Source organism: Lolium perenne, chromosome 1 (genome assembly GCF_019359855.2).
Source record: "Lolium perenne isolate Kyuss_39 chromosome 1, Kyuss_2.0, whole genome shotgun sequence".
In the NCBI taxonomy this organism is placed as follows: Eukaryota; Viridiplantae; Streptophyta; class Magnoliopsida; order Poales; family Poaceae; genus Lolium; species Lolium perenne.
In genome coordinates, this window is record NC_067244.2 from 222521947 (window position 1) to 222536822 (window position 14876).

Consider the following 14876-nt stretch of genomic DNA (forward strand, 5'->3'; position numbering starts at 1 on the left):
AAAACATCATCGGTGTCGGGTTGTCCCACGGGTCCTCCACCACATAATGGATGGGAACAACCCGACACCGACACTATGTCTACTAGCCTGCCCGTGGGTTGGATTCAACCTAGTAGCGCCAGATTGGATGCATGGGGATTTAGAGCCCCCGAGTTGAGACGGTGTAGCTCCTGTTTTTCTTTTCTTTTTAGGGGGGAGTTGGTGACTCTCGTGGGCGGGAGGTGATATACACCGACCTGGTCGGCACAAACCAGGTGCCGCACACCCCCTGCCCGTATATGGGCTTGGCCCAGTTTCTCTGTTCATGTTCGGTCTTTGTTCGCATCCCCGTGTTCGCTGGTGTTTCATTCGATTCCTTTCACATTCTACTGATTTCTCACTTCTTCTGGATGACATTGTATATGTATTCGATATAATAAATTTTTGCAGTACCCATAAGAAATAAAAACGAACCTGCAATGAAAAGTTTCATAATCCTTTCTCTGTGTAACATAAAAAATTCCCCGTTTCAAGTGTAGACATACATGAATGAATTCTTCAAGTGTAGACATACATCAATGGAAACTGTAGGTAAAAGTCTTTTTGTCAGCCGGTACACTGAATTCATGTTTAAAACTTGCAGAAGGTTTTTTCCGAAGCTTTCCTTGCTAATTGTCTGTGCCTCTTCTTTCATTACCAAACTTTGTGTTCCTGTACTTGTCATGTAGGTGAAATATCTGTAAAAATGTAATATAAAACACAATAAATAATAAGATTTGTGTTTTGGAAATGCAAATAAGAATTAAAATCATATCTTAGCTGCTATGGGAGTGAGATGTATAAGTGTAGTTCTCAGTTCTTAGGAGGAGTCCTTTTGTAGTTGTTTGCTTTCCCTGCTATTTCTCTTCCTAGTTTAGCTTTTCTATGTTTGAAGTTCTGGAACTAAAAAAACCATGGAGGTTTTACACTGTTGTGTTGTTGAGATTGTAGCGAACTCATATGGTTTCTATCAATGGAAATCGAGGAAACCCTGTTAATAAAAAAAAATCTTAGCTACTGTTGAAATAATAAACTTACTTTGGTGATATATCATATTCCTACTTGCATGATGTGAACTTGATCAATATAGAAGGTGCGGAGCCTATGAATGAATGAAAAGAAATTGTGGGAAAAACTTGTGTTTTAGGAATTTATTTACATGCTGATTGTTCATAGAAGCATGCTGAAAATAGATAACAAGGTACTTACATGTTTAGCAATGAATTGTCTTGCTATTGGTATTTGATGCTCATTATACTTGTTATGACAAGCTGAGTTGCAATTTTCTCGCGGATGGCTTGCACCTAGACCTTTTGTGAAGAAAAACATGTGAGAAATCAAAAAAATTGTCAGATATCGAATGTAAAAAAGAGTGTGTAAGGTGCACACAGGGTAATATAAGATGAAGATTGAAGCATTGAAAGGAAGAAGAAAACTGGCATTTGAAAATGATTTGACTTCAATTCTGTTGTACCATCTAATGAATTGAATGACAAACATCCCAGGATCATAGATGCAGTCATGTATGAAGATAGACAAGAGAAAAGGTTAAATAATGACGTGAAATTGTGTTTAGGCACATGAACATATTTAACACTGAAATCATGTATGTTGAATTTTAAACACCCAGGATAGTGACATTCCGTTCATGGATTTTTGCCATGGATAAAATCGTACCATGAACAGATTCTTGGCATGAATAGATTCTTAGCAAGAACGGATCCTTGGCATGAACGGTTTCCTTCCTTGAACATCTTCTTGCCATGAACGGATTTTTAGCATGAACGGTTTCCTACCATGAACGGAATATTGGAATTAACGGATTCCTGCCATGAACAAATTTTCGCCATGAACGAAATCGTACCATGAACGGATTCTTGGAATGAACAAATTCTTAGCAAGAGCGGATCCTTGGCATGAACGGTTTCCTTCCTTGAAAATTTTCTTGCCATGAACGGATTTTTAGCATGAACGGTTTCCTATCATGATGTCTTTACATCATGAACGGATTTTTGCCAGATTTTTGCCATGAACGAATTTGTATCATGAACGGATTCTAAGCATGAAAATTTTCGTCCTTGAACATAAAATAGAACATGAACGATTCTTGGCATGAACCTTGAACATAAAAAAGCATGAACGGATTCTTAGCACTTTTACCGTCCTCGAACATAAAATGAAAAATTAACAAAAGCTTTAGAATAGATGGTTCCCTGCCGAAACGAATCTCTTAGCATCAACGGTTTCCTTCCTTGGCATGAACGTTTTCCTACCTTGAACAAAAATATAAGAATGAACTAATTCTTAATGTGAACATTTTTGTTCCTTGAACATAAATAAAACACGAGCGGATTCTTATCATGCACGGTTCTCTTCCTTGAACATAAAAATAGCATGAACCGAATTCTCTGCAAGAACGGATCCTTGGCATGAATGGTTTCCTTCCTTGAACATCTTCTTGCCATGAATGTATTTTTAGAATGAACGCATTCTTGGCATGAACAAATTCTTGTCATGAACATATTTTTTCCACGGATGAATTCTTGGCATGAACATATTTATAGCATGAACGGATTATTGCCATGAATGGATTCTTGCCATGAACAGATTTTTGCCATGAAAGAATTCGTACGATGAACGGATTCTTGGCATGCAAGGATTCTTAGAAAGAACGGATCCTTGGCATGAACGATTTCCTTCCTTGAACATCTTGCCATGAACGGATTTTACCATGAACGGTTTCCTACCATGAACAGATTCTTGCCACCATGAACATATTTTTGTCATGAACAAAATCGTACCATGAACGAATTCTTGTCATGAACGGATTCTTAGCAAGAACGATCCTTGCTATGAATGGTTTCCTTCCTTGAACATCTTCTTACCATGAATGAATTTTTAGCATGAACGGATTCTTAGTAAATGTGTGTGCATTAAGATAAGGAAAGTAGTAAAAAGAGCGAAGAAGAGCAGTGTGCTTGAAATAATCCCATAAATGAAAGCAGGGAACAGGGGAATTTAAATAAAATTTATTTATAGCTGACTTGGGCATAGTAGTGAAAAATAGACTTACAATGGATTTGCATGTTTGAATCTGTTGCTCCTCAGGTGCTTATTGTGGAAAACGGGAATGAATGGACCTATAACGAACTCTGGCATGTTTCTCCCGGGGGATGTTGCTTTGGCAACACGCTTTTTCTGTTCCTCTTATCGAAACTATTCTTATCGGTTTGAATTCCAGGTATTACAATCACATCATTGTTCGCAATCCCTATGACAAAAAGCGAAAAAATAAGATGTAAAATCAAAGAACCTGAACAATTAATATATGTAGAAATTTTCTTCTAAAACGTCAATCATGATATACTGGGGAAAAAACTCTATAGTTCTAACCTATTTCTTCCTTTTTTGAAACCTATATAATATTGTTAAAAAAACTACATATCCTAGGAATGTGAATGGAGATGACATAGAAAAAGTCAAATCTGAAAGATTTTTAAAAGCTAATAAAAAAGAACAAGAAACATTTTAGAAAAAAAGGTAGAAAGTTAGAAAAAATACCTGTAGCTGGTCCTTCTGTATTGATCACACAGGACAATGGTCGTAAGGCATAGCAATTGAACTCCTTCCGTGGTTGTCACTGAAAGCAAACAAAAAGAATCAGGATATTTTTTTATACTGTATAAAAAGAAAGGTAGAAAACTTAAGTTCGTGATTGATACATCAGGCGCTGTTTTTTTTTTTTGTTAAGATACATGATGTATCAATTATGTCAAGACCTGCACCCCTGGTAACTTCTGAAAAAAAAATCATGATGAACCTATTTATGTGAAAATTAATAACATCCTTTAGAAAAAAAAAAGGTTATAGTAGAATTGTGCCATCAGAAACTTGAAAAATCCAAAAGCAAAATTCATAGAGCACCCCATACAAAAGAATAAGAAAGATTCTACATGCGGTCAGCCCAAAAACTGGCAAAAGTACTACGGATGATTATGTATTATTACAACCCAAGAAAATAAAATGTTTATTACAAGAAGTGTATCCTCATAAAAGAAGTTCCTTCAGTTGATTATGTATTATTACAATCCAAATACTCTGAAATACTCTCCCTCTTAGTACTCTATAATCCCTCTCTTGAAAAAGCTTGTTTGGGAAGCAGGAATTAATGTGTTGAAATACTCTTCTACAATGAAGCAATAAAAATATTCTCTTTACAACTACTTTGCAATACTTCATATCAATAGTCCCATAATAAATCAATGAGCCTTTTTACACACTGCAGAATGAATAAATGAAGATTATGCTAAGTGCAGAGTGTAAATCAAAGTTCCAGTAGCGACTGACTGAAACAAATTACAGAAATGGATTGCTCATACTTTATATCGAAGTCTTTAGTGTCTTTCCACATATCTGATAATGATTTCGAAAACTTTGTCTTCTGCATATTATCCCCGTCATGAAAAGCTTCTTGTATCGAGCTGCTTGTAGCAGTTCAGTAAGCCACCAATAATCACACATTTCAGATTCAGGAGAATAGCCCTCCTGCGCCGGCCAAAACCCAGCAAGAACGTACCTCTCCGTCGCCAACACAGCACCCACGCAGGTGGTCTTTGATTTGGGGATGTCGGAGTGGATGTGGAGGTGGGAGTCGCCGGAGTATGGGTGTGCAGGCTGTAGGTGGAGGTGGAGGCAATGTCAGCAAAGGCGACCCTGCCGGCGAGGCGGCGTGGTGCTCGTGCACAAACCAGGCCAGCGTGTCGGCCAGGTGCGGAAGTTAGCGGTGTGCGCGGCTACGAACCAGAGATTCCGAGGAGTGCGAGCGGCCATGGCACGGCGGCGCACACCGAATCCGGTAGTGCGGGTAGGGGGGAAAAGATGAAAAACGTACTGACCTTCCGCCGCCATCAAAGGAGACGAATGAAGCAGACCAGAACTCAGGCGAACCCCAAAGAAACAGAATTAGGGCGGAGACGTGGCGGAGGAAGAGACTCGAGAAAGCAGGCGGAGAAACCGAAGAAGATGAACTACCACGAAAGGAAAGTCAAAGCGACAGAACTCACGCAGCGGGACATGGGCCGGCCCAAACGGTGCGTGGGGGTGTGCGGCACACCGTATACACCGCCCTGGTCGGTGTATAGGATCCGCCCTCGTGAGCGGTTCTATTTTCGTTGCGTTAAGCCTTTAGCTAGCGTGGGTCAAAATGCTGGCCTCGCAGGTGTGGGCCGGCCACTAAGTTTGTCCTGGCCGCACATATAATGCACTGGGCCTCGACGACCTGAACTGAACCAGGGGACGACGTACTAAAAAAAAAACTGAACTAGACGTTTGCCTTTTTTCTTCCCATCTTCTTCTCTTGACCCCCTGTATCTCCTATTCTCCTTCATCCTAATGGTGTAGCTGCTCTCCACAAGCGGCCTGCTGAATTCACCTCACGTCCATGTAATCGCCAGCAGCAAAAGGGGAACGTGACCTAGTTTTAGTGCCTTACAGAACGTACATATAGATATAGATATATAGTATGTGCATACTATTTTTGATCGGCATATTATCTCTTCAGATATGACCTACCCAACATAAGAAGAAAAAAACCAAATGTGTAGAGACAAATAGATATATTTTTCCCGTTCAATAGCCACAGTTTTGTTTTTTGTGTAGCTCAATTACCAATGATGCCACGCTTGGTGCATCCTCATCCTACCTTCCATGTGTAGTCTTTGAAAGAATCATGTGAAATGACATAATCCTGCAGGCCAGCTGGCTCTTCATCGCTACAAGGTACTTCCACAACGTACATTTTGTATGTTGGATGGTCGGTGAAACACAAATACACTCGTAGCTCTTGAGTGGTTGAGCAGTTCACCAATAAGTACTATACTATTTGGTAATAAACTTCTTTTTTGACAGAATTTTGAGTTTCTTTTTGGTTTAACAGCAGGTTGACACGTACTAATTTTGTGGTTCATTCCCGCAGTATTTTTCTTGTGTGCACTTCGGGTGTCATGTTGCACTTTTCCTTGTTCTTTTCTTTGGTTTGTGCTTTGCTTCCTTTTGATCTGGGTGGATCTAGCATTTTTAGAGAACCGCTTTGACCAAGTAAAAACATACCACCGCCCTACCTCGATTTTCTCCCCGCACTCCCTCTCTCCCTATTATCTCCGCCGCCTCGAAACTCCATCCTTGCCCAGGACTACCGCCCTCCTCCCCCTCCCTGGCCACGTCCGGCGCCGCCTCCTCCTCCTTTTCCATTGCCGCACCACCGCAGTGCTCAGCCGCGCCCCTACGCGCTAGAGGCTAGGGTTCAACACGGTGGGCATGGCCACCGCATCCGCCGCGACGGACGATGTCCGGCGGCCGTGCAGGCCGAGTCCGGGGACGCAGCTGTGCTCCAGATCCAAGAACCGAGCCTGAAGCCGCCGGTGGTGGTCGTACACGAGTGGCCGAGCGCGATGGGCGCCCACGTCGTGGAGGTTCTGCGGGACGCGACGTGCTGTCGTGCGTGGCGCGCGGCGCGGGCGCCGTGGGGCGCTGGTTCTGGGCGCGACTAGGCGCGTCACATACGTCGTGCTCTGCAAGGAGCCCTCGCCGCTCGAGCTCCGGGGCACGACGGTGATCGTAGGACTGGCAGGGTGCTTCTTCCTGCCCTCTGCCTCGCCAGTGGGCGTGGTGGTGTTCCTAGACAGGTTGCGGGGAGCCGTGCTGGGCGGTGGCCTCGCCGAGGGAGGGCTTGTGGTTGCACAGACGATTGTGGTCATGGTGGCCACGTTCGTGGGTAGTGGCTGCAGTTTCTTGGCGGCGTGGCCGGATACTGGCGGTGCGATGGCCTGCCGCAGTGGCAGTCCAGTACCAGATGTTCCCACCGCACAAAGGAAACACACAAATCGACCAGCCCCACTGTTACCCTGGTCTCGCTGTGCCCGTGTAGTGGCTGCAGTTTCTTGGCGGCGGATGCGTCGACGGCGTCCCTCTATGGTGAGTCTCTCGGCGTAGCCCCTTACCTGGCTCTCAACGTGCTTAAGCGTTGGCGGAGCGCCCTGCACTGACGCAGGTTCACTCCTCTGGTAGCATATGGGTCAAATCGTCCGCGGGTTCGTAGGCCTCCTCTCGCTGACTCTGTCATTATGCGCAAGCGGCCGCAGCAGCAGGGGAACGAGGCCTTGCTTCACTCCGTCGTCAAGCCGAGCAGCAGACAAAGCAGGGGATCTCACCGAGGCCTGGCACGCTCCCGCTGTTGATGCCTGGGTCGCCTAGGCGGCGAGAGGCAGAGGTTAGACGGAGAACTGGAGAAGGGGATCCCAATTAGGCCTGTCGCACCAGGCATGTCCTCCAGCGTCCCAGCAGCCCCCTCCTCCCCCAGGTTCACTTTCCCCTCCCCTTCGCTTCTTCCCTGCAAAATAGATCAATCATTCTCACATAGATCAGCGGCAGCAGAACAAAACAAATCAGACATGCACGATTTAGTGTGGTCAATATTAGCTAGCTTCTAACTGATAGTGTTTCGTTTTCTTCTGATATGATTATTGACAAAATCCCTACCTTTCTGAAGTGCTTTCACTTAGTTGTCCAGATCAAATTGCATAAAGTGAACTGTTGGATGCCGTTGCCTGGATCATTTTTGCTGCATCACCGGCACACCATCCGTACTCTGCTTCCAAGCTCACCGATTTTGACTCTGAAGTCTGCAGCATCGACGATGAACTAGCAGGTCACGTCTGCCTGCAACAGTGGAGCACGGCCTCAAGAAAAAATCTCGGTAATATTTTCATAGAGGATTGTAGATTTTAACTATCTCTTTAAGATTAAACCAAGCTAAGTCAATGACCTTCCTAAGTTATTCTGTACTTCCCCGGTTCCCCCTTCCACGTACCAATTTCTATACGTTATGTATTTTAGTTCTACAGCTGATAATTCTGTGCACATGTGTATATCAAGTTTGCAGCAGATAATTTTTTTCACTTCGATCGTTTCTATTCATATATGAAATCCCATGAAAGAACATGAACTGACATAGTTGTCATTTTCTTACACTTCTATTGCAACAGGTGGATATTAAGTTGACATCAACTTATGTCTTGCAACGTGTTCCAGTGGCCAGGGAATGGCTGTATACGATGTGTTTGACTTTGATCCATAGCTTTCATGTAGAATAAATGAAGAACATGCCATGACACTTGATTTTCAGTAAGAACTAAGAACTGAGCTGAGTACTGACACCAATATTTCCTTGCTTGCTTATGATGGATTTGCTATGGTCAGCTATAGTGCCATTTTTTTGATTCCTGGATTCTTGATGTGAGCCTAGACCAAATGTTCCTCCACCTTCTGCTCAATCATTTGTTCTTACAAAATAAGGTAATCATAGAAGCTCTTTAATATTAATGGAAGCTTCATGAAAAATTATGTTATGTATTTTAAACTCTTGAAATGTCAATTAAATTTTTAGGTGCTACTGAAGTTGATATGGGTTGACTCAAGCACCACAAAATCATAATACATTGTCTTGCATGGTCAAGAACTGATGACCTTGAGGACCAACAACATCAGTCGTAGTAATCATCCTAAAGCGACTGTTCATAAGCCTATGATGTGGTCACCAGCCCCCAACATTTCATAGAACAATGCGCTAATGTTTCACTAGAGGTCCTCTATGGAAGGTTGGATGCAGCCGGGAATGCCTGAAACTGAGTTTAAGGATGTTAATTCTGTTAATCATTAATCTTTTGGTTATTCCCTGGGATATTTCATGTAGACCTTTGATGGGACCGCTAACTGTCTTAGTTCATTCAAAACCCAGTTCTAGGTTGATGCGAGCAAAGAATTATTCAAGCACTTGAGTTACCGAGAATGGTTGATTCGTGAACTGGAGATCTTATTTTATTGTAAGTAGTGTCCAAAACTTTCTGGGAGGTTAATCATGTATGTGTATGTCTAAAAACATGGCCCCTGAGTTGAGAAATATATTGATTCTTTTCTGCAGTTTCAATATTGTTTTTCTGCATCACAGAAAGCTCTTTTTATCTTAGTGGAAACTTCATGAAAAATACATAGCTATCCTGGCTCCCGGTGCAGCGGCTGGTTGGTCGTCTTTGCGTGCCCGGCTTGCTGGCCCTAAGGGTTACCTTGACTGAAGCCCCGCTTGCATGGGTGGAGAGGCTAGGCACTTATTTTACCCGAGTCGGTGCATCGGCGGTTGCATCGAGGACCCTCCGTGTCAGTTCGTGGGGTACCCACGCTACATCGCGTGCCATCTCCGGCATACTGTTTTGTGCCATGGGCTTGACCAGGAGGCATCTGGTGCAGACTAGGCTGAGCAAGTATATGGAATTCTTTTTCCAAGGTATGCCAATTTTGTTTCCATTAAGAACCATCCATTGCCCCTACTATGCTTGAGACACCTTATGATATTTATGTGAGCTACTGTAGTGTCTACATATTTTCAAATGACTTCCCAATTTGATCAGCAGTTCAGACTTGGGGTGCTTTATATTGCACTCAAAGGATGTTTGAGGAAAAGTTATGTCCGACTATGCTTGAGACACCTTATGATATTTATGTGAGCTACTGTAGTGTCTACATATTTTCAAATGACTTCCCAATTTGATCAGCAGTTCAGACTTGGGGTGCTTTATATTGCATTCAAAGGATGTTTGAGGAAAAGTTATGTCCGCAGGGATGTATATAATAGCTCTAGGCGTCGGTGGCCAAATGTAGCAACAGAGCCAAGGTATTTTGTTCAATAATTAGCACTGCTATTTAATACGAAGCATATTCCTTTATCATCTTTATCCGGCCCGCATTTGTACTCATGTCCCATAGACCATGATATCAGTAGATGCCCTCCAACAGCACAACTTCACTCTAATGGTGCCAAGCCTATTATCTCTTTTGTCCAGGTTGTAACTGGTCCTACACATTAATGGTTGAAGATATCTCAAGATCAACCAAAAAATAGGAACTTACTTCCCCATAGTAAATTAGTCGACACCAGTGAACTGCTCACTCAGCTCATCTACCTGCACGAATATTTTATATTTGGTAGGCTACTTCTATTTTATATTCGAAAACAGCTAAATAAGTGTTTTGAGATTCAGTATATGTTCTTCTCTTCGGTTAGTTCTGAAAGAAGGGATTAGATGATTTTTTCTTCAGGCTGTGCATTTTATTTACTTGCTAAATAGTTCCTGAATAACAGGAACCATCCTCAGTTCAAACATGAATACAAAAATAAGCTATTTACCTAATTTTTATGCCACGCCATTGCTCGCTACAGGTACCACCATACCATTTTTTTCTTTCAATCCGCAGCCGTATATTTCAGATTCTTTCAGTTAGTTTAGAAAATATAATGTAGTAAGGGATTTAGAATATTGAGCACGTAGGACCAAGTTGCGAATATAAATTGATGGATGACATTGATCTTTGGTTGGATGAGATGACTCAGTGCATGCATGTAGCTTTGAGAATGGAAGCTCAGGTGTGTTATTGCTCACAAGCGAGAAGTTAACAAGTAGGAATTGCTAAATCACTATTAACATTTGTGTTTTAGACTTCTACGTATGACCTATCTTTTGGAGGATTTTACATTGATAGTTAAATTTTATTGTCTTCATCACTACTTAAATCATACATAGTAAAAAATAATCTCGAATATATTTGACTAATTGGATCTTCACAACGGCGGGAAGAAGCATGAACATCTTTGCAATGGCTAGAAAAGGCATGGATGTTGAGTGGGTAGTATGGATTTACAAGGCTGTTGCCGATTTGCTGAGATTTTGGAACTAAATCATTCCAAGATGAACACTAAGAATATGATGGAAGATAAGAATTTGCACATAATTTTTGCAACCCTGCGGCTCTGATTCTTTTCCCTTCTCGGAGCCGCCGCGGCGGCTCTGGAGTTCGGACTCTCAAAATTACGGTCCACTTTACCACATCGTATCTGATCAAGTTTCTCAGGTAGTGCCACCTACTTCCTTTTCCATCTTTTTTATCGTTTCTTTCCATGTGAAGGACCAGCCTGCGCTGATGCTGCTGGGGAACCTGTGCCAGTGGTGTTCTCAGTCAGATGCACCACTGCCTCCTTCATCATATCCCTTTCTGACTTTCCCGTGCCATTTCTGTGGTCAGCGTCTCTCTTATTTGATTTGGTGTTTGTTAACTGAAGCTTCATCTTCTCTTCTTAACTTTGAAAATGATTTAAAAATATTATTGACACACTGTAACAATTTTGAGCATCTTATGTATCAGAATTGTGATGACAATATGCAATGACTACCTACCTACTAACGAGCATTGACCTATCTGATCACAATCTTCTGTACATTGTTTGTTCTTACCGTGTCATGAATTATTTTTGGAAGAGCATGGCTGAGAGATACATTTTTTGCAGGTTCAGGAATATGCAGATTGGAGGTTGATACCACTTGCTGATAAAATTATCATATTCAGTGCCTTGAATGAAACCTCTTCGATTTTATGTTGATTGCAAATCTTTTTCGTTCACACCACTCCCTATTAAACACTGTCATCAACTACTTAACCTGTAGGTAACAAAGACATATTGCTCTCTTTTTTGGTCAAAAAAGGTACCCAGTATATGATTGCATGGTTCGATTAGCTACATAAGGGACTATTGTTTTGACTACCAGTATGGTGTAAAAATATTTTCCCACTTCCCCGGTGAAGCAAAGTTAAAATCCATTTAGGAGTGGTTTTTTGGTCGCATATAACCTTGCCAAAGTGCATGGTTCTCGCAGCATGGACATTACAATGGAATGTAAAATCAAGCTCACTAACTAAAAGTACCTTTGATATCATCCCTACCTTTGTTTGATGCATGATCGGAATAATATAATTTAGTGTGGTTCTATACTTTCATATATTGTTGTTACATTCCGCTGCCAAAGAATGTATCTTTCGGCAGGTTTAGATAACAATTGAATCAGTCAACTGGCAAATTTGTTGTAGCTTATTTACTCTCTAAACTGTTCACCACAATAATTCTACAAAATTAATGAGTTATAGTTTTCCTTTGATCCTGGGAGGGGTTATTGCATGTTTGTCCTCTTGAGTGGCCTAGGGATATGCATAGAAATTCTCATATATTACATTCTGTTCCAAATAAAAGATTGCATAAAAAATTTAACCTCTGGGACTGATTCGTTTTGTTAATATAGTTTGTAAGTTAACTTAACGTTATTTCTCATACATCATCAATTACTTTTAGTTACATTCATCCCTCGGAATATGTTGATCAAGAAACGCGATGTATGAATGATCCATCTGTGTATACATACATTGTCCATTCTCAGAAACTGATAAGAATACCAAATGCTATTACAGAGTTCATGAGACATATGGTGTACCAGGGGCAGCACCATCTCTGTTCTTGAACAACTACATTGTCATTGTATAGAAGCCACAATATCTCCATAGAATAACAAGGGAGGTATAGATATGATACTGCACTTGCTGTGTTTACGGCGCATGCGGTCCATGAAGATGAGTGCTATATTTCACCAGTGTTGCTTGCCAATGATGCTACCCAAAAGTACTCTTGGGCATTAGTTCTACACCCTAAACCTGATTAATACATGGCCCATCTCAAGCATGTCCTAATTTATCGAACATAATAGTCATGTCCAGATCTCGAGCATGTCCTAATTTATTGAATCAAATAGTCATGTCCAGATTCAAGTTAAGCTGATAAATGACGAAGGATGGATTATCCTTTTTTTGTCATTGTATAAGATGCTATCTATTTCAATGGAAGATTGGATTAGTATGGGGGAATTAGAGCTATTTAGTGGACACCTGAATATGGTCCAGTGGGGTGTGTCACTGAAATGGTTCAGCTACAAACAAGTGTTTTGCCATGTAACCTAAGTTTAGCGCCTGTGATTCAACATATACTTGGGCCTTTTAGATCAGTAAAATCACATGGAGATGAAGGCTTTCAGCTGCCCGATCCTTGATATATCAATACAACATAATACAGTTCAAGTTGTTGACCACTTCGGTTAGTCATTGCATTGAGATTCTTATCCGCCCATTGGGTTGTTGAACGCTTTGTTTGGTCATCATTGCGATAGGTTCTTATTTGCCATGTACTAGCTAGATTTTATGCTTTGTTTGATAAAAATATTGTGTGGGACCCAAAAACATTGTAAAATATTATCCACCTATTTACTCAATATTGTTTCAAGTATTGTTTAGAACTCATGCTACACTCTTATGTCTTAAATCCAGTGTATAAAAGGACATCACTCAGTTTAACATACCGGTAATTGTCTTTGTTTAAATAAATATAGAGAAATTCCAATAACCATGCCTTACAAATATGACAAAGGAGCAAGAAAATAGGCACACCATGGACTCTCCCTTTGATAACGCCATTGAGCCCTGAATCCCTTATGGCGATGATGGAGCTCCCTTTGATAACGCCATCGAGCCCTAAATCCATTGCGGCGATGATGGAGAACTCAATCGAGCTCTCGGCCTTCCAAGCTGCTCTCAATACCTTCCGGCGCCAAAGCAAACTTTGCTCCACTTATTGGCGTCCTCACATCAACATAGGAACTCATCATCATCATCTCCTTCAACGAAGAAGACAACAAGGCCAGTCACTCATAGTTCTGTAAAAGGAACACCAACACCACCTTTCAATATGTATGACCATTGACCACCAGGTAATCTACTACTTATGTAACACGATCTATGAACTGTGAGCATACATTAATATGACTAATCCCTGCTTAATGGGAAAGATCGCCTCAAGCATCAGTAAACATTTACCACCACCAAAAATTACTATCAACTAGCCACCATATGGCGCGGCGTGCCGCCGCGCGCTCATTGCTAGTGTATATAAACAGTGGGGAGGGGAGAGGAGTCTGCAGTGTGACACAGATAAAACTAAAACAAAGTGGCATGAGAGCTAGCAGTCTCTGGGTAATTCCTTAGGAATAGGACGTATCTGGAATTGGAGTTGGAGTAGCAGAGTGAGTACTAGACCATGCTTCTCAAGAGAAACTTAGGTGTGGCAATTTTATCCACACATTCAGGTATCCATCCATGATGCACCATCAATTTACTGCAGATTCAGAGTGAAAGGACGTTAGTTTTCCACAATGATGTTGAACATCATGACGTTGTTACTGGCTCGCATCCTACCGATACATCTCAGATCCTCCTCGACAGACAGCACCACTATTTGCATGGACGAAGATGAGATTGAAGAAGCCAGAAGACCTCAAGAAATCTCAGCATGTTGAAGTTCCTTAGGTGGTTTTTGGTTGATTGGGATTAGGATCCTCTAAAGGCTAAAGTTTTTATTTGGTTGGATTTTAGAAACAATATATTGACTAAAGATAACTTAGTAAAAAGAGATTGGACCGGGGACGATCAATGCAGATTCTGCCATCGTAAAGAAACTACATACCATCTCTGTTTTGAATGTGCACTAGCGATATACTATGAGGTGTTGTTTCTTGTGACGCGAATGTTTCCTACCAAAATGATGAACTCTCTCATTGGCTCTCTAGTTTCGAAAGTACAAAAGTTTAGAGCATCCCACCCGTTGGGCCTCCCCACGCTCAAATCCGGCGAAATTATCATCCGGATTGGAGGAAAATTTGGTCTGGGGAGGTCCATTTTCCCAGCCGCGAGCCCAGGATGGATGCAACGTAATACGGCGAATTCAGACAAAATTGGCGAATTCGTTCAAACATAAGCAAAATTTAATGATATTTAACATGTAGAGGCGAGTTCGTACATAAATAGGCCGAATTCGTACATATATTTAAATTCGGCGATTGGCAAACTAAAACTTAAACTAAAAGCGGCCTCCTACATGC

The 14876-nt window shown here is 41.6% G+C and overlaps 2 long non-coding RNA genes across 19 annotated transcripts; one reads left to right on the forward strand and one right to left on the reverse strand.

Moving 5' to 3' along the window:
• Window positions 1-483: 483 nt before the first annotated feature.
• LOC127327293 (uncharacterized) lies at window positions 484-5013 on the reverse strand. 3 transcript variants are annotated; one of them, XR_007868479.2, is made up of 6 exons: window positions 4595-5013; window positions 4398-4499; window positions 3580-3658; window positions 3092-3289; window positions 1228-1328; window positions 484-716 (listed from the first exon to the last, which is right to left on the reverse strand). It is a non-coding gene; the product is annotated as an uncharacterized lncRNA (long non-coding RNA). The 3 variants fall into 3 exon arrangements; XR_007868478.2 differs by having other exon boundaries at window positions 4398-5013; XR_007868480.2 differs by lacking the exons at window positions 484-716; window positions 1228-1328 and adding an exon at window positions 1650-1844 and having other exon boundaries at window positions 4398-5013.
• A 1136-nt stretch (window positions 5014-6149) lies between these two features.
• On the forward strand, window positions 6150-13731 carry LOC127327292 (uncharacterized). Of its 16 annotated transcripts, none has more exons than XR_011749368.1 (8): window positions 6155-6990; window positions 7084-7375; window positions 7586-7771; window positions 8061-8370; window positions 8462-9355; window positions 9627-9742; window positions 9912-10053; window positions 11411-13731. It is a non-coding gene; the product is annotated as an uncharacterized lncRNA (long non-coding RNA). The 16 variants fall into 16 exon arrangements; XR_011749372.1 differs by having other exon boundaries at window positions 9689-9742; XR_011749364.1 differs by having other exon boundaries at window positions 6152-6990; window positions 8462-10053; window positions 11411-11433; window positions 12364-13731.
• The last annotated feature ends 1145 nt before the right edge of the window (window positions 13732-14876 follow it).